Below are 26,513 nucleotides of genomic sequence, written 5' to 3'. Positions count from 1 at the left end.
AAGTAGTTTAACAAAAATAATAATACAATACTTAATAAATAATAATACGGGAGTAAATTCTGTTCCATGTACTCACAACTGTAAACCTACTTTTGCCTACCCCTGTAAACCTCCCAAAGACTGAAAAAGACACTGACTGCTGTGTGCTTACCCAAATCCATCCATCTTCTTCCCAGGCACATAGTTGGACTACGTTTCCCAGCCTTCCTTGCAGCAATGTGTGGCCTTTGAGTAACTTCCTGTTAGTGGGATGTGAGTAGAAGTGAGATACCCAACTTCACAATCTTCCACTTCCCCACCCTGCCTGTCTCAGCCCAACAACTAACTTTGAGGCCTTGGGGGATAGAGGAGCTACGGAAGGAAAGATGCTGGCATCCCTGAATCACTGCATGGAAGGTGCCCGCCAAACACTGATTTCTCATGCTTCCGTGAGCAAGCTATAACTTCTATTGTGTTAAGCCACTGTGATTTGGGGTCGTTTAGTAAATAGTTAGCCTTCGATAAATAATATGCAAGGAAGGATCATGGCATCCATGAAGGCTTCTGTTCACCCCCCAGGGACCCTGGGGCCTTGCTCTCATTCTGTGATAGTGAACTTGCCACGATCTTCCTGGCTCAAAGAAGAGCATTGAAAAGTCCCCTGGGAGGTATTTCCCTGAGCTGAAAAAGTTCTGTAATTCTGTGGTTTCCCTCCTCCCACTACTCATCCTTACCAGTAGGAACAAAGTAGCCGGGATCAGGAAGGACTTGGCCTACCCAGTTTTCCTTTACACATAACACTTTTCCTCCACCCTGCTGGGCAGCTACAGCCAGATACACCCCTCTCAACTGCGGCAGCCATGTGAGATGTAAGATGCACCGTCAGGAGGACAGGTGTCTTGGAGTGGCATAACCTCCCTGGTTCGCTCTTGCCTCCTGCATGGTCTGCATGGGAATATAAGCACCTTCTGCCAAGAGGAGGTCTGACTGTAGACCAAGACCTTAAAAACTGTCAGGATAAGAATTAATATAATAGAAGGAATTCTGCCCTCTGAAAACACTGATTCTTCAAATGATGTCACTTTGACATCTATTAAACATCATACTTAAGATATTATGAATATCTTGAGTGGTTCGGGTGATATCATTTTCCGTCACTGAATAGGATGTGCTCAAAATGAAGATGATGTCACTATAGAGAAAGATGGAACAGAATTTTAATGGCACAGGCTCCTGGCCAAATCAGGAAAGAAGCAGGTTATTTGCAGCCCTGGTGAGTCCAACCAGGTCCCCTGAGCAGAAGTTGATTGCGCCCTCTTCTGGTCTACCCTGGCACTTCTGAAGAAAAGATGGAAATACTCACAAATGACCCCTGTCACTTGCCTACCTGGGGTCATAATTTCTGCACCTGAGCATCCGAGCACCTGGGGCTCCAGAAGCTTCATTGTGTCCATGGCAAGGGTTTGTTGCATGGATACTATTGGCGTTTCTAGAAAGACCAGGGAGGGTTGAGAGCTGGGTTTTTGAGAGTTGTAACAAATTGAGGGTAAAAATCGAGGGCTCAATTGTACCTGCTGGCAGTACGTGGCTGTCTGGATGTGTGTGAAAAGAAAAGGGCAGAGTAGGGGCATAATACATGCCTTTAATATTAAACATTAAAATAAATTTGATTATTTTGGTGGGTGCTGTTTAGGGGCTGGCCACTCATATTCTCCTTCCCCTCTGGTCAGTAAGAGATTACTACTCTTTGTCTGACCTCAGGAGGAGCTGTGGTGGGTGGCGTGGGTGCTTGACCCAGGCCTGGCCATGCAGAATCCTTCCTCCTCCCTCACCGTTGTTAGCCACAGAAAATCCGTCCCTGGGAATTCTCTGCTGAACTATGGCCTCTCTGTCTCTGCCCTTCAAAGTTATTTCTCTGTCCTTTGTAAACTGAAGAATCCTGACAGCTCAAGCTATTGACAGGACCTGCACTAGAGATTGTTCTAAAGCATTAGCACCTGACTCAACCCAAGGTTAATGATGAAACAAATTAATGCACACTCAAAATATATAAATGTGTTCCATAACTACTACAAGATGAAATAAGGTTAATTAAAGCAATTTTCAAAATATTAACAGAACCAGAGTTCCAAGGAGCACAGGAACATTACCAGCACATTTGAATCATTAAAGGATTTAAACAATTTATAGAGCCATGGACAGAACACTTATATTTATGAAGGTCAAAAAAAGAATAAACTAGCTTTCTTTTGTGTATATGAACATATTTTTTTATTACATACTGTGGCCTTATTATATATAAGATTTAAACTGTTCCAATATTATTTGTAGATTTCTACTTATGAAAGAGGTTATCCTGCTTAGAGAAAAATAATTAAGTTTAACTATTCCAAATGGACAGTTATTTGTAGGTACTTAAACATGAAGATGTGTTCAAGCCTGGTAATTTGTCATTTTTAGTGCTTATCTGACTGCCCAGGAGAGCACAATTGAGTATAAAATGGTGATGTCTCCGTAGTGCTCCTGCTACTTTTATTGATAATGAGAAGATCTGGCTACCATTTTTAATTTTAAAAATGCAAGATTATCCTGGAGTAAATTAACCTAATCACACAGCGCCAAGTAAATTAATGTCAGTTCATTACCTAATAGCAAAAATAATGTTAACCTAAAGAATCTAAATCCACTTCTGACACAAATTCAATTTTTATAATGTTGCATTGACAGTCTTTTCTGGATTATATGTGGTGGTTTCCAGCATTAGCTCCTCTACTAATTGGAAATGTTGATGGGAAGGACACAAATAACCCAGTGGTGCTGAGGGAGGCTGCTTCCAGAATTGATCTAGCTGTATCGCAGGTCAGACACCACCTCACCGGAACGCCGCTGAGTATTTTGCCAGGCAAGCCTGCTGTTAAAGTCCTCCAAAGAGAAAATCTCAGGGCTTTTGCTCTTGTGGCGTTAAGTGGAGCTTTGCCAAAGCCACCCAGCAGCTGGCATTTGGAGAAGCGGGGTTTTCTGGCCCTTGTCCCTGCCATCCACCATCTCTGTGCACCCTGGGACACTCCAACGATGCTGTCTTTCACAGCACCCCACAGGGTGGGGCCTCTGTGCTCCCCAAATGGGGCTTCACGTGGGTCACACAGACAACAGGAAAGACCCTGAACTCACAAAATGTCTCCTTGGCCTGAAGAGCTTTGGAAGTTGGGAAATTCATGTTGCAACCTTGAGAAAGGCAAAGTAAATAGAGAGCATGCCAGCTATTTGTTTTCCTGTTGATGAATTCTCCAAGTGTGGACTGGAAGCCCTCCAAGGACTGAAGTAGCCTCAAAAAGCGACGTGTTAACCCTGAAGGCTTCAGCTGCTATCCTCGCCAGTTCCCTACTTCTTTCTCTCCTATCTAGAAAGCTCCAGACTATCTCTGGGCTTTTCTTGGCTGTGTCTGTTCCTCTTTATAATGCAGAACAAACCTGGGCCAAAGACTGTGAAAAAAGCAGCCAAATGACTACCTGGTGTTGGAACTTTTTTTTTTTTTAATCCTCATCGGAACACACTTTCTCATCACTTTTAGAGAGAGAGAGAGAGAGAGAGAAACATCAATGCTAGAGGGAAGAACCCATTGGTTGCCACCCATATGCGCCCGGACCTGGGGACTGGGGATCGTGGATCAGGATTCGGGGATCGTACACACTGGGAACAGAGGTCGATGCTCCCACCAGCTGAGCCACACCGGCCAGCGCTGGTGGAGGAACTTTTAAGAACTTCTTGTAGCAGGTTTTCCTAGAGCCCAGCTCCTCCTGCACGGTCAGTAAAACTTGCTTAGATCATGGAAGAGAGTCACCTCTTTAGAGCCAAACTTTTCTAGCTTTAAAAATTTATTAGACATTCTTTTGCAATTGTTTTTCGTGTTATAGCATAAATTCATATTAATCTCCTTGGAAACATAACAAATTAGCATTACTGTTACTTGTTTGTTCTTTTCTGAACATGAGGCATACAGTTTATAAACAAGTCTAGGTAGAATGATGATTTGAAATCCCTTAATCACTCTTTCTTTTTAGTGTTTACTCTAATCAACTGTTCTTACCATTTTCTTAAATTTAAAATATAATCTTTTTCTAATTATAAAGTCACTACATTCTCTTTATAGGAAACATGGAAAATGAGTATAAATTTTTAAAAATATTATTTGTAATCTCATCACCCACAGTTAAGCATTGTTAACAGTTTGGTATATTTCTCTTTTTATTCTCTGCTAGCTATACTAAATGGATGCTGATATTTCTCATTTGATCTTATATCATAAATATCTTTTTAATATTTACTATTAATAATCTTCAAAAATGAGATTTCTAATGACTTCAGTAATACTCTATCATTGGAATGTACCATAATGTTCTTGACTAATCTCCTATTGTTGAACACTCTTCCAGTAAACATATTTCTGTGTAAACCGTTGGCCCCATCTCTCATTAATTTCTCAGGGCAGGTTCCTAGAAGTAGACTTGCTGGGTCAGTGTCGGAACAGTGTTAGGACACTCAACACACTTTCCCAGACTGCTTTTTCCAAAGAATGCTTACCAATTTGTGATCCCACCAGCAGCGGCTAAGATGCCTTTTACCTACATTGAGGATTGCTTTTTCATCTTGGCCAATACAATGGTTATTTCCATTATTGAAATAAGGGGTATGGCCCAGAGGTGGGGAAAGCTGAGACTGGGAGTCAGGGGACCTGGGCTTGAATTTGGACCCTGCCATTGCTCAGTTCTGTGACTTTGTGGAAAACCCTTAACAGAAAGGATGAAAATTTGGAATAGGATTGACTGCTCAAATGAGAAGATGAAAATGTGAAAATGCTTTGTAAGTGTAAAAGGTAAGGTTTTCTTATTAATGTAAGTGTTGCTCATTGCTACTAGTACCTAAGAAAAATTAGGAATTGAGTATGCAAATTATTAACAATAAATGAAATATTATGAAAATATTAAGATGTCCTTTTAAAAATAAGAGGTGATTTTCTTATTATTATATTTTCTCATATCTCTTTCTGAACTCTCTCTCTCTCCCTCTCTCACATGCACACACACACACAGCAGTGCCTGAAATCCCAAATAAGCCTAACTCTAATGTATGAAATAAAGTTGGATATTGTCCTGAGTTATGCAGACTAAACTAATAGTTAACTCTTCCATGAAAGGTGGATTCAGGTACAATTGTAATTAGAATTTAGATGGAGGTGGCATAAATTCAAGAAATCTTTCCGTTTTAACTGCTACAACCCAATACAAAGCTTTTCCTCCAATTGGGCAGCCCTGTTCCAGTCATTCCAACACATGATCCTTCATCCATATTCTTCCCCTCCTCTCCTCATTCAGCTGTAGCTGTATTTTCTTTAAGGTTTACCCAGGATTACTTTCTCCTGAAGTCTTTCCCAGCTACCCAAAATAGAAAGAGTAGATAGCTCTTTTCCCAAGATTATCACCTGTGAACCCTACGGGCCAGCTCTGCATTACCCACTGCTTTGTAAGGTCCTTTCATCCTTTCTAATACATAAATATTTCCTTCCCATCTGCACTGTAAATTTGAGCAGAAAGCGTCTTCCTTTCCCTTTGCAGCTCTGTGCACACCCTTGGCCCTAAATTCACTTGCCCCTGAGGTTGAGAAAGAAAGTTTTACCCGGGGCCAAGGAGTTACTTTCCCGGTAGCTCCCACTGGGGAGACCTCCTCCAGACCTCATCCCGCCTGGTGTGAGGGGGATGGAGGGCAGATCAGTGCCTCCAGCCACATTTCTTCTGGGAACTATTTTTCTTCATTAATTGTGCGGACAGGATAAGAATACCTCACAACCCAGCGACAAAGGCTATTATGGGCAGTTTTGTCCTTTCCCTATTTTCTTCCTCTCCCTCCACCCTCCTTGCTAAATATAATCTCCTCTCTGATTAAATGTCTTTTTTAAAAAAACAAAACCAAAGAAGAGTCTGTATTTTTGGTATAACCATTATGATTCCCAAAGAAATACTAGTGTTCTGAGGGCATCAATGCCATGTTCACATTTTGGAGAGGAGAAACTTGACTCCATTTTAGTGTCAATTCTAGATCCGTTCCAATTTCCAGAGGCTTAGGTGGGGCATATGTGAACGCAAGAAACAGAAGGCTACCCAAATTATTCATGTCAAAGGACGGAACAGAGGTCAAAGGAGCTTCACGAGCCTTTCCAGCACATCAAGCTTATAATCTGTGGTTTGTAGAAGGGAACAGTGGTTTTAAAAGCAGACCTTCCTATGAAAAAGAAGGAGTTTCTATGTAGGGGTAAGGAATTGCTACGGTAATAGGTAAATTCTTTGCTTCTCGTCAGGCAACTGGGAGGGTCCAGAGAGCCTTTCTAGTCCCTGAGAGCCCCTGCCTTCTCGTGGGAGAGGCTGCAGATGCCGGCTTCAGCTCTAGTGCAGTGTGCAGAGCGCGGCCATGTGTGTCTGTCTACAACTAGGGCATCAGGTCCTGGGCACCGACCCAAGACAGCTTTCCTCAGACTTTACAACACAATTACAGAAACACCATTTGGCAGCTACCCTGAGAAGAAGTTCTGAGAAAGAGCTCGGCAACGCAGCCAAATATAATTGCCTCCGAAAATTAGGTCAAAGTTGTCAGCATTCGTTGAGGACCTAGAGGCTTAACTCAGAGCACTGGGCAATCAATCTGTAAGCAGATTCCTTATCGGCCTTCTCCAGCCACCAGTCCTTGGGATCTATCTGCTCCACCGGCAGCGGTGTCTCAAGGCAACACAGCAGGAGAAAAAGCTGAAATCTAAGTTTGCCTCGCCACCACCAAAGCACATCATTTCATAGTCCAGAACTTCCAGCTACTCATGTCTTTCCATCCCATTTCCCATTTCATTTTTATTTTATTTTACTTTAAATTTAGGATCATCTCAACCTTTTTAATATATAATTACTGAAACAAAGATACTGCATGAGGCTGTGAACAACAGCACCCACCACCGAGCTCTGCACGGTCTGGGGAACGGTATAGCTTTGCCCTGGCTCCCAGACCAAGTCCCCACTCTCATTCCTCCCATGTCCTTCAAATCTGTCCTCCAATCTTCTCAGGTTCCGCAAACAGAGGCAAGAGGAAGCCGAGCCTATTGCGACGTCGCTGATACAGAACAAAAGACAAGGTAGCAGTCTACCAAGATTTAGTGCCAGTCGTGAAACAAATACTACTTCTGACTGTGACCCTGTGCGGTAGACCAGTCCCAGGGGCTGAGCTAAGAGGATACACCCTCCTTAAGCTGTAGACCTTGCTTCCCAGGCTCCACAGGTGTTGAACTCAAGAAAATGAAAAGGAAGGACAGCAGTCCCCTTGTCTATCAGAAATTCTCTTTCTGCCGCAATTGAACAAGATGAAATGTGCGGAAGGACTTTGAAAATAATAGTGTAAGGGGCTCATAAAAGAAGTGGCATAAGGGACATCATGCCAGCTATTCCAAGTTAAGAGGTAAATAAATGTTATCACTAACATTTTGAACTCAAGGTTTAAAAGGGACAAAATAAAGCCAAAATCAGTCTACGGAAGAGGCAATAGTACTCTGCAAGTGGCCCAGATGTCCTCTGGCATTCCCAGCCCCCACTGCAGCTAGTCTGGGGCCAAAAGATTACGATCAGAAGGGCTGATGAACTGTGTATTGCTTTGGTTCAGAGTACTTAGCAATAGAAATGCATCCCCAACACTTTCCTACCTTCTTCTTCAGTGACCCTGGAAACCACTTCCTGAGATGGAGGGGCCCTGGATCCCTGAGTCACTGGATGGAGGAGTGCCTTCCAACCTCAAGTGCAAAACTTAGTATGAGTGCTAAGTCACAGAGAGTCCAGTGTTTATTTAATACCTTAGCCAATATAATAAAGACTATCTTTGAAAATACATTGACTTTTTAAATTTTATCATGAACTTAGTGCTTTTCAGAGATACAATAAAAAGAAGTACAGTTCTTGTACTAGGTCTACACCATCAATGATCTAGGTGTTAAAGAAAAAAGATTGGTCCCAAGTTAGCTAACGCCTTATATAGTGAATAAAATTCTAACCTATGGTTCAGTGGATTAAATAAAACAGCTGACTTCAGCACTGAGAGGTCTCACTCTGATCCAGTTGTTTATTCTCTCTAAGACCCTAAGTAATTTAATCTCTTCTCTCTGCATTGGTTTTAAGATATAGGGAAGGACCTGCCTCAGAGGGTTTTGGTGAGCAATAAAAATAACTGTAAAGCACTTTTCCAGAACAAAGTGCTGCATAAATGCTTAATGATTTCTTTTAATGGCATTATAGACAGGGAGGGGCACTGGACTTTTAGGTGAAATATATTCATTTGAGTTATAGCATGTAATACTCTAGATGTCAAGGCCTGATGGATGGCTGAAATAAAGATCTTTTATTTTTCTGGAGTCTGGATAATTTAATCATTTCTCCTTTATCTCCAAAAATTACATCTAATTAAACACATGCAGGACTCAGATCACACAGAGATCCGTATAAAGAGAGGAGACTTTGTCAGATACCATGAATGATACTGTCTTAGGGCCATCCGTTTTGTCCTTGAATTCTGCTTTGGACCAAAGCACTCAGGAAAAGTTGAGGTCCCCCCCGACCTTTAAAAAGAAACAACAAACAACAATTTACTGAGATTTAGAAAGTCATAGCCTTATATTATGTGGGGCCCAGGTCAGAGTCTCAAGGGGCAGTCTTTCTGATGCAGGCGGCCATTTGTTCTCTGGGGAAGAAGAGAGAGCATCTGGTCAAATATATCCATCCACGATGCAGAGGCCATATTCTTCTCTGCAACTGTTATGGGTAAAGAGTGAAGAGTAAGAAGGTAAAGGCAGGGGCAATTCTTTTTTTTTTGCAAAAATATAGTTAGAGAATCCTTATGTTATCTTCTATATATGTCATAAAATAAATGAGTTTGAGAAAATCTGTTCTCCAGGTCCATCTGCAAATGTCTTAAGTTGTGTTTGCATAGATGCTCCCACCTCGGAATTATTCTACTTCTCAAATGCCAGGTGTGCCCCCACCTTCCCACGCATCCTCTCGCCACAGATGCCATGTACTGAAGGCTTACTTTGGGCCAGCTTTTGCCTCGCGCAGTGAGCTGGATCTCACAGAATCTGTACAGTAGTCCTGTAGGCAGGAAGCAGTCATCCCGTTTTACAGAAGAGGAAATGATGCTCAGCAAAGCTAGATAATTGACCCCAAATCATACAGCTGGTAAGGAGTGGGTAGATCCTAGATTCCAACCTGGCCTAGCTGCTCCCACAGGGGGAATTTGGACTCTAGACAGGAAGTAGGGCAGATTGCAATTCTAAATAGGACGGCCAGAGTAGGCCTCAGAATATTTGAGCTTTCTTGAAGGTGAGGCAGTTCGCCTTGTGGATGTCTGCGGAGAGAACATTCCAGCAGAGGGAAGAGTCAGCACCAGACTACGAGGTAGGAGCAGTAAGCTGGCCTGTGTTGCTGAAGCAGAGAGAGCAAAAGGGAAAGTGGAAGGAAAGGGGTTAGTGAGATGGGGGAGGGGAGGCCTGGATCACGTCGCCCATTCTAAGGACCTGGCTTCACCCTAAGTGAAAATGGGAAGTCCCCGAGGGAATTGTGGGCAGAGGAATGAGATGATGAGATTTAGGCTTTAAGAGGACCACTGGTTGCTGTGTTGAACACAGACACAGAGGCAGGAAGACCCATGAGGAGATACTGAAGTACCTAATAGTGATGCTGCGATTTATAATAAGAAATATAAATTCGGTCTCAACCTCTGCTGACACAAAGCTCCTAAAACCCCTAGAGTTTCCTAAGCGATGAGAGGGATAAAGGTATCTTTTGTTATGTTAACAAGGTGGTTTTTGGAAAGCACCTAGATCAGGGGTCCCCAACCCCCCTGAGCTGAGGACTGGTACCAGTCTGTGGTCTGTTAGGAAGCTGGCTGCACAGCAGGTGAGCAAAGAACAAGCGGGCAAAACTCCTGTCAGAATAGAATTGAATTGTGTGTACAAAAAGTGGCCACATACCAAACCTGACATGATGGGTGAAGCCTTGTGAGGCGGGCCTTACAAATCCAGAGACCAAAGTTACCACACCTGAGCAGAGGGGTGGGGCAGTACCTGAATGTAAAAATTCCTATATAGAAGTAGGTCAGGGTAGGTAGCCACTACCTAGGCCTGTAGCTTCATCGCCTGCTGTCTTCATGCGTCTAAGATAACGTGCCTTTGAAATGTCAGAGCAATCTTCTTTTCCAGACCCCTCAAAGGCACAACCTCAGGCGCCAGAGCACCAGACCCACTGTTATCTTGTTCCCACCATACCGTCACAATGTGCCCTGAATGTTTATAGTTACCTATGCTGTATTCACCAATGTACAAGAAGCATGTGTCTCTTTATTTTTCATTCAGTCTCAGAGATTTCCCTGCTATGCTTTCTCCTGCCCCCTGAATCTACCACCAGTAGACTTCACTGAACCCCTTACAGCTCTTCCTTTGATACTAATGTATAAAATAAGCTGCAAAAGTGCCATGGTCTGGAAACATTTTCTCCATCTGTTGAGATTTTACTTCCCCACCATTGTCAATTTGGCTGAAATAAACTCCTATAAGACTTTTTCTTAGGCTGGACGTTCATCAACAATCATAAAAAGCCCAGCTGATGTCAAAGAGCTGCTTGTTGGATGTTTGGGGAAACCTCCCCCACCCCCTACACACACAGACACACACACAGACACAGACACACACACACACACACACACACACACACACTGGAATGGGGCCCAGAATCTTCTTCACTAACTGAAGTGATCTGGGTGACAGATAAAGGTGACACAGAACAGAGTGGTAGCAGAGAAATGGTTAGACGTTGGATATATTTTGAAGAAAAACCACAGATTTTTCTGGCAGACTGGGTAGGGGCAGGAAGAGGGGATGAAGAAAAGAGAAAAGTCTAGAATGATGATGAAGTGTTTAGCCTGAGCAGCTAAAAGGCTAGACTTGCTGTTTCCTGAGCTGGGGGATCTGTGGGTGGTGCCGATTGGCAGTAGTGAATTCAGGAGTTGGGGGGTGGTCATGTTAGAGACATGAGCCTGTCTCAGGGGCAGGTCTGGGCTCGAGATGTGAATGTGAGAGTTAACCCTGAGACTGGACAGGACCCCTAAAGGGTGTGTGCTGCCTACCAAAGGCTGGTGAGATGGCCCACTCGCTCAAATGGGGAATTTTGTTTCTCCACACTGGTAAAAACAGGGAGGAACGGTTAAGAGCAAAGGGATTGCTTGAAAATTAGGGAAGCAAATGTAATTTTTTTTTTACATTTATTTTTCTCAATTATGGTAACAGCTTTTGGCCAGAGGCCCCAGGCCTTTGTACAGAAAACTCACAGATGTTCGGGCAAGGAGCAATCCTGGAATTTCTGTGTGCATGAAAATGTTGGCAGCAGACAAACCCAGAAAGCGCAGTGGAGTCCCAGAGGCCACACTGTAATTAGTGTCACTGGGAGGCTAAGGTTTGTGTCTGCAGAGCTGGCCTAGCCTCTGACAGCCCTGGACACAGGAGAGGGGGATGCACAGATCCTCAGTGAGGGACCACTAATTAAGTCCCATGAAACCTCTATTACACTATATTGAGATTTCTACCCTTTTGGAATCTATCATTATTACCATCATGGGTGGGAGGCTGAGGCCCTCCCCCCAACTACACTAGAATCTCCTCAAAATTGCAGGATTGTGATGCTATCACTGCTGGTCATTTTTTACGTCATTCGTTCACTAAGAAGCCATGAAAAGCCATTTCAGCTCCTTTCCCGTACAAAGGAAAAGCGAGCCTGCCCTGCGGGAGGCAGCCGCTACCTGTCCCAGGATGGCTCCTGCAGTCCTTGCTCAGACAAAGAACCACCTCCTCTCTGTAGGTTTCCCACCGACCTCATCTCTGCATCCTGCCCTCTCACGCTGCCGACACAACCCACTGAAGCTTTCGGCAAGGAACCCAGCGATGCCCTCCGCAAGTGGACATGCTCTCAGGAACTCGCTGCATGGCTGCAGTTGGTTCAGAGCCCCTGGATGGATCTGCTTTATCCCCAGTGTGGCAAGCGTGAGCTCCACAGAATTCCATACTACAGGGCCATGCAACTCAATCTCAGCATTCTTCAGCTTCACACTCTCCGATGAGCACTTGGCTGTCAGGATCGCTCTCTCCCCGTCTCCCTTTCTCTTTGGACCAATTACATAAGCCGAGGTCTACGGCTGCCCAGTCACCCAGATGTTGGGTGAGTGAACCAAACCCTTCTTGGTCTGTGAGCCTACCTTCCCCCTGTAAGCTATAGATGGACCCCTGCATGCTTGTTTCCACAAGCCAGTTCTCTCTTTGCAAGCAGTTCTCCAAGGAAATTCTCGTTCTGCTGGCATCAATACGACTGCTGTAATTGCTCCTAAAGCCATCCTTGGGACTTCGCAGCAGGCGCCTTTACTAAGCTCTGTAATTAATTCTTGGAAAGCCATAGAAGGAGCTTGTTCAGAGCATGGTTAAATCAAAAGCAGGCTTCCCGTTGGCCCGCTCAGATGGAGCCCTGATAGTTTAACACAGATAATGAACCAGGCTGAAGAAATCTCCTCGCAACCGTTCATTCCGCCAGCAGAGGAATCTATGTGCCATCCAAGACACGAATAGCGTGCCTGGGCCACATGCTGAAGCGGAGACCACTATTCTCCCTGCCCCTGGAGAGGCCTTGGAGCGTGAGTTTTAACTATTGACCAGACACTTGATTGATTCACATTCTTTTCTTTAACTCACTTGTTTGCTTGCTTGTTGGTTTGCTCATGGATGCAACTGAGGTTGTTTTGATAAAAACATTTCAGAAGGATGTGTGGCTGTGACATGTGGCATGAGCTGAAAGGGGAGACTAGTCGAGCCGGTTGATGGGCCCTTGTCGACATGCATGAGCACAGTTTGGATAATAATAATAAAAGCTACAGTTTATGGAGTGACAGCTATGTCCCAGCAGTCTTTGACTCCTGCACACTTTCTCCTAAGAGCTGTGATTGATTGCCCCCCATTGTACGGATTGAAGCCTGGTGTTGGAATGTCATTGTGTACCCCAGACTGCTTCCTGAGAATACGGCAGACTACAGCTGGCTTTCTCCATGCGTAACTGAAACCGCTCTGTAAAATCACAGTGCCCTGTGTGTGTTAAAGACTCAACGCATGCACTTAGTGACTCAATGAAACTCATACCAAGTCACTAGTTTTAAAAGGGAACTTGCCACTTCTCTATAGTACTGACATTTAACTGGGGGTGATTTTGTGCCCTAGGGGACATCTGGCAATGTCTGGAGACTTTTTTAATTACCACAGCTGAGGAGGAGGGCTTTGCTCCTGTCATCTGGTAGGTAGAAGCCAAGGATGCTGCTGCCAAACAGTCTCCAGTGCACAGGACAGCAATACCTGCATGACAGGCAAAAATTGTCCAGCTCAAAATATTAAGAGTGGTGAAGTTGAGAAATCCTGACTTATAGACCAGGTCAACCAATAGATCATCATTTGTTGACTGATATTTAAATTGCAACATGTCAAACCCAGAAACCAAATGGTTAATTCCATTGGCTCAGACATTAGATTGCATCCTAGAACTGGCTAAAAATGTGTCCTTTATGTTGCAAAATCCAGACAAGTATCTAGCACAAATATTAATACCACACACTTCGGTCTGGGACATAGCTGAGAAAGATTGGGATGTCAAGCCCAGTCATGTGCATGGGAGTTAATTTTGAGCCATCACATGAAATGGAAATCCAGCTAGTTTACCAGTATAAAAGCTGGCTACCCCCCTAAGGCTTGTATCAAATCAGAAGAAAATTTTAATAGATTCCAAAGAACCAATATCATAGAGACTGTGTGGTCTATCCATAATAATATAAAAATTACAAATCAATAATAAACATGAGAGCAAAAATTTAAAGAAAACATTATTTATGGAAAATGAAAATACACATTTAAATAATTCTTATATTAAGGAATAACTCATACTACTTTATCCTTTGCTTTCATCACTTAATAATTGATTGTGAACATTCCTCACATAACTTTAAAGTGTTCCAAAATATGATTTTTTTTTTCAGGGAAGCATGATATTCCAACATATGGATGGCATCTAATTTATTTAACCAATGCCTTATTTAAGCATATTTACAGTATTCTCAACTTTTAGCTATTATAAATAATGCTATAGTAAGCATGAAACATTAATATTTTAATTTATTGTTCACAAATATATTTTGAACCATTGAGGGTTTTTTTTTTATGTTTCTTAATTAGAATGTTTACAAATGGAAATGAGCTGTATAACAACTTCATCTGAAGGAAGAATGGCCTTTAAAAAAGCCAACAAAAATGACAACAAAAAAAACCCCTGTATTTTAGATCTTTCTAAAAATATCACATTGCTCCAGGAAAATATCAAGCCAGGTGATAGTGGATTGCATCACCATTGCAGAAAGAATAAGGAAAAGGACCGCACAGATACGCATTATTAAATGCCACCGTTATAACTTATAGGCCTCACACATCAATATGTATATAACAGATGCCAAGTTATTACCTCCACAGGCTGCCTCTAAGTTGAACTAAAAACTACACTCCTGAAGCTAGGCCAGCTAGAGCAGCAAGTACAATAAATCAAACAATAATATGAGTTTCATTTCACCCTGAGAAAACAAGCGTTTCTAGATACCTACACATTGTGTAAGGCAAACAATTCTGGAAATGAGAAATAAATGGGTAAGGCAAAACTCAGAGGAAGAAAATTGGATGACATTCATCAGGAGTGAAAATATTGGCAGTTCCAGGGCAGGGGTGTTAGCTGAATAATCAGGTGAGATGTATGTGAATATTGACACAGTCCACACTTTTAACTCTGAAGCAAGTAGCATGCAGCAAACTGCTTTGGCTCTATCTTGGCAGTAGAGTTGGGTGGCCTTGGTCAAGTTCACCATGCCTCCATTTCTGTATCTCTAAAGTGGCTGTAATAACATCTTCTACCTCGTAAGGACGCTGTGAGAGTTAAATGCAAAAACCCATATAAAGAAAGGGTTGAGTGTAGTGCCTAGCACACTTATGTGTGCTCAATAAGTATTAGCTATTATGACATGAACTTCAAAAGGTTAAGAAAAGCCAGATATGTAGCCAGCTGGGAAAGAAAACAGGAAGTAGATGTTGTTACTATGCTCCTGTGATAAACTCTGTAGTTTATTTTAACACAAGGACATAAAGTTGGTTCTACAACCACTGTTTAAATATTCTAAATTCTAAACTTAAAGTGCTATGAAATTTATGTGCAATTTTCCAGTGTAGAGTCTAGTCATTAAAGTAGATATTCAATGCATCAGGGCAAGACAAATTGTGGAACTGAGACCATAATACATGGGTGCAGGTAGACCAGTGACTTTAAGGGACATGAGATCAGGGCACCTGGGCCACCGTGAACGGGCTGTCTCTGACTGGAGGTTGGTTGATTACATTCTTTCAAATGGTGATGATACAGACCCACTCTCCATGATTTGGCAAAAAATAATAAAATTGATTTACTCGTATATTTGCCAAATGCATTCCTTTGATGATGGCTAGATATGAAATCATTGTTTTCTGAGTATTTTTGTTTTGTTTTAAGGATTTGGCTTTGAAATATGGAAATTCCCATGATGAGAAGTCACTCACTAAGAACTGATGGTCCTGAAGCATTATCAACTATTGAGTTCCTCTCCACCCAGCCCATAAAACCCTTCCAGTTGGAGCTGACTTCAATTTCCTTTCAACCAAAATTCAATCTGTCTATAATGGACCTTTTTGACTTCATCATTTCCCTAAGTATTATTTTAAAGCACTTAATTCATTTACACAATTAACCAACAGGTAATCATCTTTACTTCTCTGAAGGCAAGTCTGGTCTTTTTTTCCTCAGACTCCAACTATTATAATCCTAGAAATTATGCATGGGCAAGACTTATATTTCCAGAGATTTTTAACTTTAAAGAAAGTGCTGATTATAGAGTGACAGGCTCTCCATGAAAGAAGACTGCTTTCTTCCTGGAGAAGTGAAAGGGAAGTGAAATGGTTGGTCTGGGATTTGCTCTTTGCCCCTGACCGCCACCCCTTCCACCATGTGGTTCAGTCTGTTTTGCACCTCTGGTTAGCATCTGGATGCTTTGCCTTGGCAGAGAAATGTATTGTTTATTTTAATGCTGACCTGTGATGTTTTATTCACATTTTAAATCTTTTATCACCTGTGGCTCCTGTGAGACTTTCCCTTTCGTTAGCATTTTTTTTTTTTTTTTTTTCTGATTGGTATTGATTCTGTATTTTGCCATAGGGTTAGGACCTACTGCCTGTTTGGCATGATTGCAAAGAATCTGACTGTTGTTTTCCTCCCGCAAAAGTATCTATAGCCATTTAATTATATAGTTTATTTTTAAAGCAAGAATAAAAGATCACCCTTCTCTTAAATTCAGCTTAGCCTGTCCCCAGAACACTAAACATTCTCAGTTCCTTTGAGTATTGAAATGGATGTCCTCATCTAGAAGAAAATCAGTGCAATGGGTTTTACCCAGTGTGATATCACAAGATTGTATTACACCCTGTTTTCTTTCTTCAGATAGAAATAAAGTCCATAACCTCAAATACTGTCAGAAATAAATATACTCCATGGGAAAAATAACTCAGGCTTCTTGTTTGCAGACTAAATCCTATACCTTCCATCAGACCCAGACTGCATATCATGGTGACTCCAAACTACCTTAAATGCCCAAACTGAAGCTGTTCTTGCATTTTATATCCGGAAGATAACAACGTGTTCTCTGGCAATTGAAGTTTAATATAATAAAAAGTGTTATGCACAGGCAGGAATATATCTAACAATTTTTGTTGTCAAAGGGCAAAATAGATGTATCCAGAAACAGTTGATCATCTAGATTCAGATAAATATTTCTTCAAAGGGAAATGACCCATTCTGGGCCACCCAGAGTTCCAGACCTCATGGTACTCCCTGCTCCACAACCACCTCCATTCACATATATGCACTCTTATCAGTGGACTTCGTTTTCCAGGAGCTTCCACCTCCTAGAAGGTGGCAATTACAAAGGCTCTGCAAGTGGCGAATTACAGGGAAGAAACCTGAGGATTAGAGACTGTATCCTTCTGCTGATGTAGAGGAGACTCCTTTGCACACATGGGAAGGAAGTTGTCAGTCTGGCGCTTTCTGTGTTCCTATCCACTCCAAGGACAGACTCGGATCTTGGGAATGGTGGACGTTTCGCAATGCGGTCTACAGCTCTCAGTCCTTCTGAGTCTCTTCCAAAACTCACCCACACCCTGCACTCTCCAAAGCCACAGAAGTGGAGAGTAGATACCCTACATTGGCGCCAGGACAGGGAGCTGACTCAGATGCCTGCTGCCCACCTCCAGTGCTGTCTGGGCAGCAGAAAACACCAAGACACTCCCACTGGGGAGGGCCAGTCCAACAGCTCTGCCAGCTTTAGAGAGCTCTGGCCTTTCCTTCAAGGGCAAAGGATGAGTCCCTGAATGTCTAGTGGTGAGGGGGAAACACAGATCTGGACAGAGCTAGGAAAACAAGCAAGAATATCTCTACCCACATCTACTAGACAGATGGGGCTCCAAGTGCATAGGCTGCGAAGGCGAAAGGAGCCACTTTCTAGCCTCGGCTGCTGTGCCTCCAAGAGAGAACACTCTCTCTCCCACCCTATTGAGTATCATCACCGTTGCTCCTCAATCCACCAGACACAAGCCCTGCTTTCCTTGCAGAAATCAAGAGATGCCAATTTCCCCTCCTTAGGACTTAACCCCCTGCAATAGCAACTCACCTCCAATGATTGGTCTCAGCCACGCAGCACATGGCATTCCTGTCTAGTGGCTGTCCAAATTAGGTCCAACGTTGGCCCCATCAGACTAGAGCAGTGGTAGCCAATCGAAATATAATACAAGCCACAAATGTAATTCATAATTTTCTAGAAGTCACATTTTAAAAAGTAAAAACAAACAGGTAAAATTAATTTTTAAAAATATTATATAATCTAATATATCCCAAATATTATCATTTAAACACATAATATAAAATCATTAATGAGATATTTTACATTTCTTTATTCCATGCTATGTCTTCCTACTTAGTGTTTTTTTTTTAAATATACTTACAGTTTTTGTCAATTTGGAATAGCTGGATAATCCAAGTGCTTAATAGAAGAAAAGGGGAAAGGGGTCAACCACATGAACCTAAAGAAGACTAGATTTGGGGTGGTGAGCACACATGGAGCATACAGATGCTGTATTATAAAGTTGTATACCTGACATTTATGTAATATTATCAGCTGATATTACCCGAATAAATTTATTTTTTTAATCAGTTGTTTCTAAACACTAACAATGAGTGATCAGAGGAGAAATTAAGAAAACAATTCCATGTACAATAGTATCAAAACAAATAAAATACTTAGAAAGAAACTTAAGCATGGAGGTGAAAGACTTGTACACTGAAAAGTATAAAACATTACTGAAATAAATTAAAGAAAACATCAATAAGTGAAAAGACATACCCTATTCATGTACTAGAAGATGTAATACTGTTAAGATGTCAATGCTATCCAAAGAGATCTACAGATTCAATATAATCCCTATCAAAATCCGGATAGAAATAGAAAAATCCATCTTAAATTCATATGGAATCTCAAGGGACCCTGAAGAGTCACAATAATCTTGAAAAAGACTTCCCAACTTCAAAACTTATTACAGAACTGCAGTAATCAAAACAGTGTAGTACATAAAGACAGACATATAGATCAACAAAATAAAATAGAAAAATAAAATGAATAAAATAAAATAAAATAGAGAGCCCAGAAATAAACCCTTACATTTATGCTCAGATGATTTCCAACAAGGACACCAAGACTGTTTAGGAGGGAAAGGACAGTCTTTTCAGCAAATGGGGTTGGGAAAACTAAGTATTCACATGCAAAAGAATGAAGTTGGACCCTTACATTATACTTTATACAAAGACTAATTTAAAATCAATGAAAGGCTTTTAAAAGAAAACATAGGGGAAAAGCTTTAATGACATCGAACTTGGCAATGATTTCTGGAATATGACACCAAAAATAAAGACAAAAAATATATGTATGAACTATATAAGAACTTAAAACTTACATGCATCAAAAGCTGCAATCAATAGAGTGAAAAGACAATGCATAGAATGAGAGAAAATATTTCCAAATATTATATAACATGTGATAAGAAGTTAATATTCATGCTATATAAAGAACCCCTACAAGTCAACAACAAAAATCAAGCAACCCAATTTTAAAATAAGCAAAGGACTTGAATTGGCATTTTGCCAAAAAAGATAGACGGCGAGCCAATAAGCACATGAAAAAAAAAAAAAGCTCAATATCACTAATCATTAGGGAGATGCATATCAAAACCACAATGAGATACCACCTCACACCCATCAAGATTGTTATTATCAAAAACAAAAATACAGAAAATAACAAGTGTTGGCAATAATGTGGAGAAATTGGACCCTTGTGCACTGTTAGTGAGAATGAAAATTGATGCAGATGCTATGAAAACAGTATGGCAGTTCCTCAAAAAAAATTAAAATAGAATTACCACATGTTTCAGCAATTCCACTTCTGGGTATACTCAAAAGAGTTGAAAGCAGAGATGCAAAGACATATTTGTACACCCATGTTTACAGTAGCCAAGGAGTGGAAGCAACCCAAGTGTCCATGGACTGATGAATGGAGAATAAGATGAAGAATACACACATAATAGAACATTATTCAGCTTTAAAAGGGGAGGAAATTCTGATGCATGCTATATATATGAACCTTGAGAACATTGTTAAGTGAAGTAAGCCAATCACAAAGACTAGTACTGTATGATTCCACTTATCTGAGTTATGTAGACTAATCAAATTCATAGAGACAGAAAGTAGAATGAATGGTGGTTGCCAGAAGCTTGGATGAGGGGATGAGGAGTTAGTTTAATGGGTACAAAGTTTCAGTTTTCCAAGATGAAGAGGCTTCTGGAGAGGGACAGGGATGATGGTTATGCAACAGTGTGAATAGCTAAAATGGGGCGACTTCCAGTCAAGATGGAGGTGTAGGTAGACACACTTCACCTCCTCATACAACCACAGGGAGAATTATAACTAGACCTCAAAACAAATAACAAACCAGAGCCATCAGAAAATCAAGTTGTGTGGAAGTCCAACAGCCAAGGATTTAAAGAAGCCACATTCATCCAGATAGGAGCAGTGATGCGGTGATGGACAAAGTGGCACAGAGATTGGGTGTGGCACAGAGAATCAGTGGCAGTGGAACAGGCGGTACCATATTCACGTGTGGTGGATAAAAATCAGGAGGGATACCTTGGGAGCGAGTGATCCCAGCCCCAGACTAGCTTGCACAGCTCAGGGTTCCAGCGCCAGGAAGATAAATTCTCACAACTCTGGCAGTGGGGGTTGGGGCAGCAGAAGAAACAACCAGATTTTCAGGAGACTCCACTTAGAGGGCCCCTATGGACTTAGAATGTACTCAAACTCACCCATTCTGGAATTCAGCACCAGGGCAACAGCTGGAAGGGCTCCAGTTGCATACGAGGAAGAGGTGAAGTGACTGGAAGTGGGGCTAATGCCACACAAACCTCCAGAAACCAGGCAGCAGCAGTGTCTCCTCTTTGAGCCTTCCCCCCACACAGTCACAAAGAAGTGAAGCAGGTGGTCCCTCTTTGCTGATTACCTAAGGCTCTGCCCCACACAATTTACAGGTGTCTTTTCTACAATAGGCCATGCTACTAAGACAGGGAGTCAAAGCAGCTGTACCTAATACACAGAAATAAAACAGGGAGGCTGCCAAATTGAGGAGACAAAGAAATATGGCCCAAATGAAAGAATAGAACAAAACCTGAGAAAAATAACTAAGTGAAACACAGATAGCCAACCTATCAGATGCAGAGTTCAAAACACTGGTGATTGGGTTGCTCGAAGAACTCACTGAGTACAGCAACATTAAGGAAGAAATTAAGGTCGTACTAAGTGAAATTTTAAAAAAGTCTACAGGGAACCAACAGTAAAGGGGAGGAAGCCAGGATTCAAATCAATTTGGAATATAAGGAAGAAATAAGCATTCAACCAGAGCAGCAAGAAGAAAAAATAATTTAAAAAATGAGGATAGCATAAGGAGCCTCTGGGACATCTCCAAACGTACCAACACACGGATCACAGGGATGCCAGAAGGAGAAGAGGAAGAGCAAGAAATTGAAAACTTTTTTGAAAATATAATGAAAGAAAACTTCCCTAATTTGGTGGAAGAAATAGACATACAAGTCCCAGAAATACAGAGAGTCCCAAACAAGCTAGAACCAAAGAGGACCACATATCATAATTAAAATGCCAAAGGTGAAAGACAAAGAGGGAATCTTAAAAGCAGCAAGAGAAAGGCCATTAGTTACCTACAGGGGAATTCCCATAAGACTGTCAGCTGATTTCTCAAAAGAAACCTTGCAGGCAAGAAGGGACTGGCAAGAAGTATTCAAAGTGATGAAAAGCAATGACGTACAACCTAGATTGCTCTATCATTTAGAATGGAAGGGCAGATAAAGTGCTTCCCAGACAAGGTAAAGCTAAAGGAGTTCATCATCAAGCCATTATTACATGAAATGTTAAAGGGACTTGTTTAAGAAAAAGAAGACCAAACCTATGAACATTAAAATGGCAATAAGTTCACAACTACCAACGACTGAATCTATGTACCTGTTTAATCAACATTTATTTAGGGCTTATTATAAGGTGGGCACCAAAGATAGAAGCAAATCGGGGTGTGAATCTATCAGGCCTCTTTACAATAAGAACCTATACTTGAGCTAGCTCTTAAAGTGTTAGAGTTTGCCAAGTGACAGAGATGGGGATGGCATTTTCAAAAGTAGAAAGAACACGTGTCAAGGCATATAGATGTGAAAGAGCAGTGCCCATCCTGGCAAATGGGAGACATTTGGAGAATAGGTTTCCCTCTCTCTGCCCGTCCGTATTCTCACTTAAACAAGCTGCCTCCAATAATGAAGAGTTACCTCTGCACATCTTGCACACAGTTCAGCAGTAGTAGAACTAGGTATCTGTTTCTCTGATGTTGGGTAAAGACATGACGAAAAGCATCTTAGGCCAGCCAAGGAAAATGCCAGCACACATACCACCACATTCTGCTCCCAGCTCCACAGCAGGCATGACTAATCGATGGTTGCACACACAGTTTCAGCATCCTTGACACAGCTCTCAGATAGGCACAACCAATGGATCAGAATGGCATGTTAGATGAAACCTGTTTGACATTCCTAACTTAGGGAACAGCATTTTGCCTGGCTTAACTGAACCGTGTTGGTTACACAGCAAATAAAAGCTTTGTCACTTGTGAGCTCAGGAATTTATGGTTGAAAGCCAGAATGTATGGATAGATCAAGGATGAATCTTCTCATGTTGAGGCTTATTTTCAGCTTTTGCAAACTTACATTTTGGAGTACCTTTTATGTGCCAAGTATACATGAACAGCATAGATATTGTTCACATGAATACTCTCAACACCCTAGCAAATCAGACATCCTTATCCTTGTTTAAGATGAGGAAAATGTGAGACAAATTTCTAAGTAATCTATCAAAGATCACAAGATTTGAAAGAAGCAAAATGAGGATCTGAACACCAATGACCTTTCCGCCACATAGCACCATCACATTATGCTAATTAATTACAGAGTAGTTATTAATTTTATTGTCTCATTTTGCATTTAGAGTGCATTTGGTCAGAAATATTTACAAAGTAAGAAAAAAAACAGAGATCAAAGCATATTGGTCAAAATTCTAAGGATATTTTATGCATAAACCTCAACCAAGTACAGTCAGTGTGAAGGTCACACATGACATTTACTGTTGAGCAATTCTGATGGGGTTAGAAAGGTTATGGAATCCACCTTGTTCTGAGAATCAGGTGTTCCCCATGACATCAATATTTTTCCCTGTTCAGTCAGAGTCAAGAAGGACACGATGCTCTTTCTAATGTTGGTTATTCGACAGCAGTCCAGTTCCATCCCAGGGGACCCCTTCTTGTTTGAAAAGGGAAACCCAGAAGGCTCTTGCTACCAATGGGTAAGTGCTATTGCCTGTACTTGAGTAAAACGGATTTGAGTTCAGTACTTGTCCATTACTCCAGGGAGAAATCCCCTCTAGGTAGAGGATGTGAAGATGATTCTTCTCTGAGGTCTCACTCTAGGCAAAGTTGGCCTTCCCCAAGTGCCTCTTCTAAGTTGTGCATTTATTGAACAGTAGCTGTATCTGACTTTTTAATAGACTTTCTTTTAAAGGTACATTTTATTATGGCAGAATTATTTTATAATGCTTGCACTGAATTTTCCATTCCCAAGACAGTATTTGCCATATACTACTAAAGAGAACATTTAATATAATTTCTCTAAAATTTTGGGTTATTATTTAAGTCATTTTCAAATTCCCATTTTTATATAAATACTCATTACCACAAATAAACAAATGCGTCTCTCAACATTTCTCCTTACTGTGAAAAAGCTAATGCATATTTAGCTGAAAAGCTACACCAGTCCTATTACTTTTCTTTAGGGCTTCAGGAGTAAACATTTTCCACTATTGGTATCTATAGTCACACATGAAATCCAAGAATCACTAAATCGGCATTTCAGAGCTGACTAAGATACATCCATGAAGTGGTAAGGAAGACTGGTTTTCTAGTAGAGATGCTGAATATTATATAAAATTCAGGAAGTTAAAATGATAAATCAGGAATCACTGGCTCACTCTAACGCCAACTAATAGAATGGGAATTCTGGGGAAGAGGGAAATGCCATAGACTAGGAGAAGAACACTTGTGTTCTTGTCCCAGCTCCACCTCTTCTGATCCATGTGACTCTGGACCCTAATCAGTGAAATGAAAATATCACCTTGTCTTCTACCTCCTAGGACTACTATGGAGAGCAAATTCAATAATGCATATAATGTGCTCAGAAAGCTATAAACTGCTCTGTTCAAGGCAGTGTTTTTCACCCTTGCAAAGGTTGCTAGCATTCACATTGTGTTAAGGAATGCTAGAACTTTATATATTCAATTATTCTTTTAATAGTTTGCCATCAAGCCTCCATCTCTGTACACCACAACACATTGTAAAGAATGTCTCAACCCAGAAGTTGGCAAACATGAAGAGGTCACATAGGAACTAAAAAACTAACTGTCGCATTCCACATCTGTAAGACCCATCATTCCCGACTACCTTCATTTAAACGATAGATTGCCCCCTCAAAATTGCCTATAGAGGGGTTTTAAAAATCAAACCACATTCTAAATACATAGGGATTAGTTCATTTTAGAAGGGCATGCAGTGGTAAATCCTTTGGAAAGTGAATTATTATCCTTAATCTATCTGCTGTGTAAATACATATTTTTCTATCCCGGGTTTGCTTGAACTATATCTATATACTTTAACTGAATGGGCCTTAGGAGTAATTTATTCCTTTACCTCAGCTAACAAATTGCTTTTCTGGATGCAGGATACTTTGGCAGCAGCCGTTGGAAACAAGAATGAAGACCCTGTGTGTGACGATGACTCGTTTGGGACTCGGGAAGAGGGCCTCTCTCCGTTTAAGTGAGAGGCAATCTTAGTCACAACCACCTAGGTATGCTATCTTAATTCTAAAGAACATAGTTTTCTTATCCACAAGCTCCCAGCTACAAGAAATATTTTATTTCTTATTAAGCATATAATTTACCTGTGTAAAACTACCGCGTGCAGTTTATAAATGCCCCATAAACATGAATTAATAGAACAAATACTCAGAGAAATGAAACAGTAAGCACCTAGAGGATTATATACTTACTCTAAGGATTAAATAACATTCCTTTATTAGTAACTAATTGTGTATCAAATCTTAAACATAAATGCCCAGCAGGACTGAATCATCCCTTTGGTAAAGCAAAGGCTATGACTGTGAATGAGCGAACATCATTTTATTGGGTCCTCTCCCTCTTGTATGTTTCTATTCGTAGACCCTGATTTCCAGAACTAGATGGATCCTCTTCCTTGGTGCTACCCCCAGCCCTGGAAATATCCACATATCACAGGATGGTACAGGATTTGTTTACACATTATTATTTTTTAAGTCATATCAGGTTCTAACTTTCTGTAGGACAAGAAGTGCATCTTACTCATCTTTGTAGAACCAGATTCTCAACAAATGTTCATTAAATAACCAAATCCTTTGCTGAGGGGGAGGTGCCCTCCAAGCTTGGGGCCCCTGAAGCTCCCCTGTGTGCCTGCACTAGTGGGTCTCTTTGCTCTTCAGGGGCAGTTGGCTGGCTCTCTGACCAGAATCTCAGCCAGGAACTGTGTCATGCACCGTTTGGACAGTGGCCTGACCCCAAAGACAACTGTTTAGGGGCAAATCCACTTACTTGTGCTCTTTTGTAAAACAGACAGCCAAAAGTCACCATTTTGTACCAACTGTTTCAAGATCAAATTATAACCCTTGTAGATGAAAGAATTAACTTTAATTTTTATCATGCAGTTTCATGGTGACTGCACCCTAACATGTACCATTGGGAAAATATCTACCTACCGAGGTTTGTGATGTCAGCGATTACGATTCGGATTCTATGTGAATTCTGCACCTTGGGCACTTTCAGGCCGTTTGGCAACAGTGACACTGAAGATTTTTAGCATGAGGCAGTTCAAAGTTACTTAAATGGTGTGTTACGATGCAGTGGCAGCTTCTGATAGTGGGTGAACAACAGGTGAAACTAGCCAGGGAGGCCCTAAGGCAGGAAGCCTAAAGTGAGGCCATCAAGCATGAAGTACCCATGGGGACGGGCTGCGAAGGACCTCTACAAAATGGTCTTCCAGGACGGAACCCTGGCTCCGCGTCCTGACTTTGCCGTCTGCCAACTTTGCACAGTTGGGCAAGTGACTTAACTTCTTCATGACTTCATTTCCTTGTAAATTGGAGATAATACACCAGAGTTACTGTACTGTGAAAATTAAATTAGATAACTTGTGTAAAGGGATTAGCATGAGGCCTGACCCAGACAGAGCTCTCCATAAATGTGAACTCTTAATTCTATTACGACTAAGAGAAGAGAGTCACTACCACAGAGCCAGACTGCCTGGGATTGTATCCCGGCTCCACCCTTTCATGGCTCTGTGCCCTCGAGCAAGGTGTCTCACTTCCCCGGGCCTCAGCGGCCTCACCTGTAAAAGGGATGTAATATTAGCTTGTTGCGAGGAATAAATGCGGTAAGGCCTGTCAAGTGCTTTACAAAGTGCCTGGCACATTTAAAAAGACAGCCTCCAGGGTTCTCTGCTCCTCCAGTTCAACGGACTGCTGTGTCTTCCTGCGCAGTGCCAGCCTCAACCCTGAGACACGCTGGTGAAGGTCGGAGTGAACGGATTTG

The 26,513-nt window shown here is 41.5% G+C and overlaps 1 long non-coding RNA gene across 2 annotated transcripts; it reads left to right on the top strand.

The window, feature by feature from the left end:
- Positions 1–4,501: 4,501 nt before the first annotated feature.
- On the top strand, positions 4,502–7,893 carry LOC150001315 (uncharacterized). Of its 2 annotated transcripts, XR_016513180.1 has the most exons (3): positions 4,502–4,852; positions 7,083–7,150; positions 7,724–7,893. It is a non-coding gene; the product is annotated as an uncharacterized LOC150001315 (long non-coding RNA). The 2 variants fall into 2 exon arrangements; XR_016513179.1 differs by lacking the exon at positions 4,502–4,852 and having other exon boundaries at positions 6,904–7,150.
- Positions 7,894–26,513: the final 18,620 nt, after the last annotated feature.

This window comes from Furipterus horrens, unplaced genomic scaffold (genome assembly GCF_987537825.1).
Source record: "Furipterus horrens unplaced genomic scaffold, mFurHor1.1.pri manual_scaffold_9, whole genome shotgun sequence".
NCBI classification, from domain to species: domain Eukaryota; kingdom Metazoa; phylum Chordata; class Mammalia; order Chiroptera; family Furipteridae; genus Furipterus; species Furipterus horrens.
The sequence above is the reverse complement of the archived record's forward strand: the minus strand, read 5'-3'. Positions and strand labels throughout refer to the sequence as shown.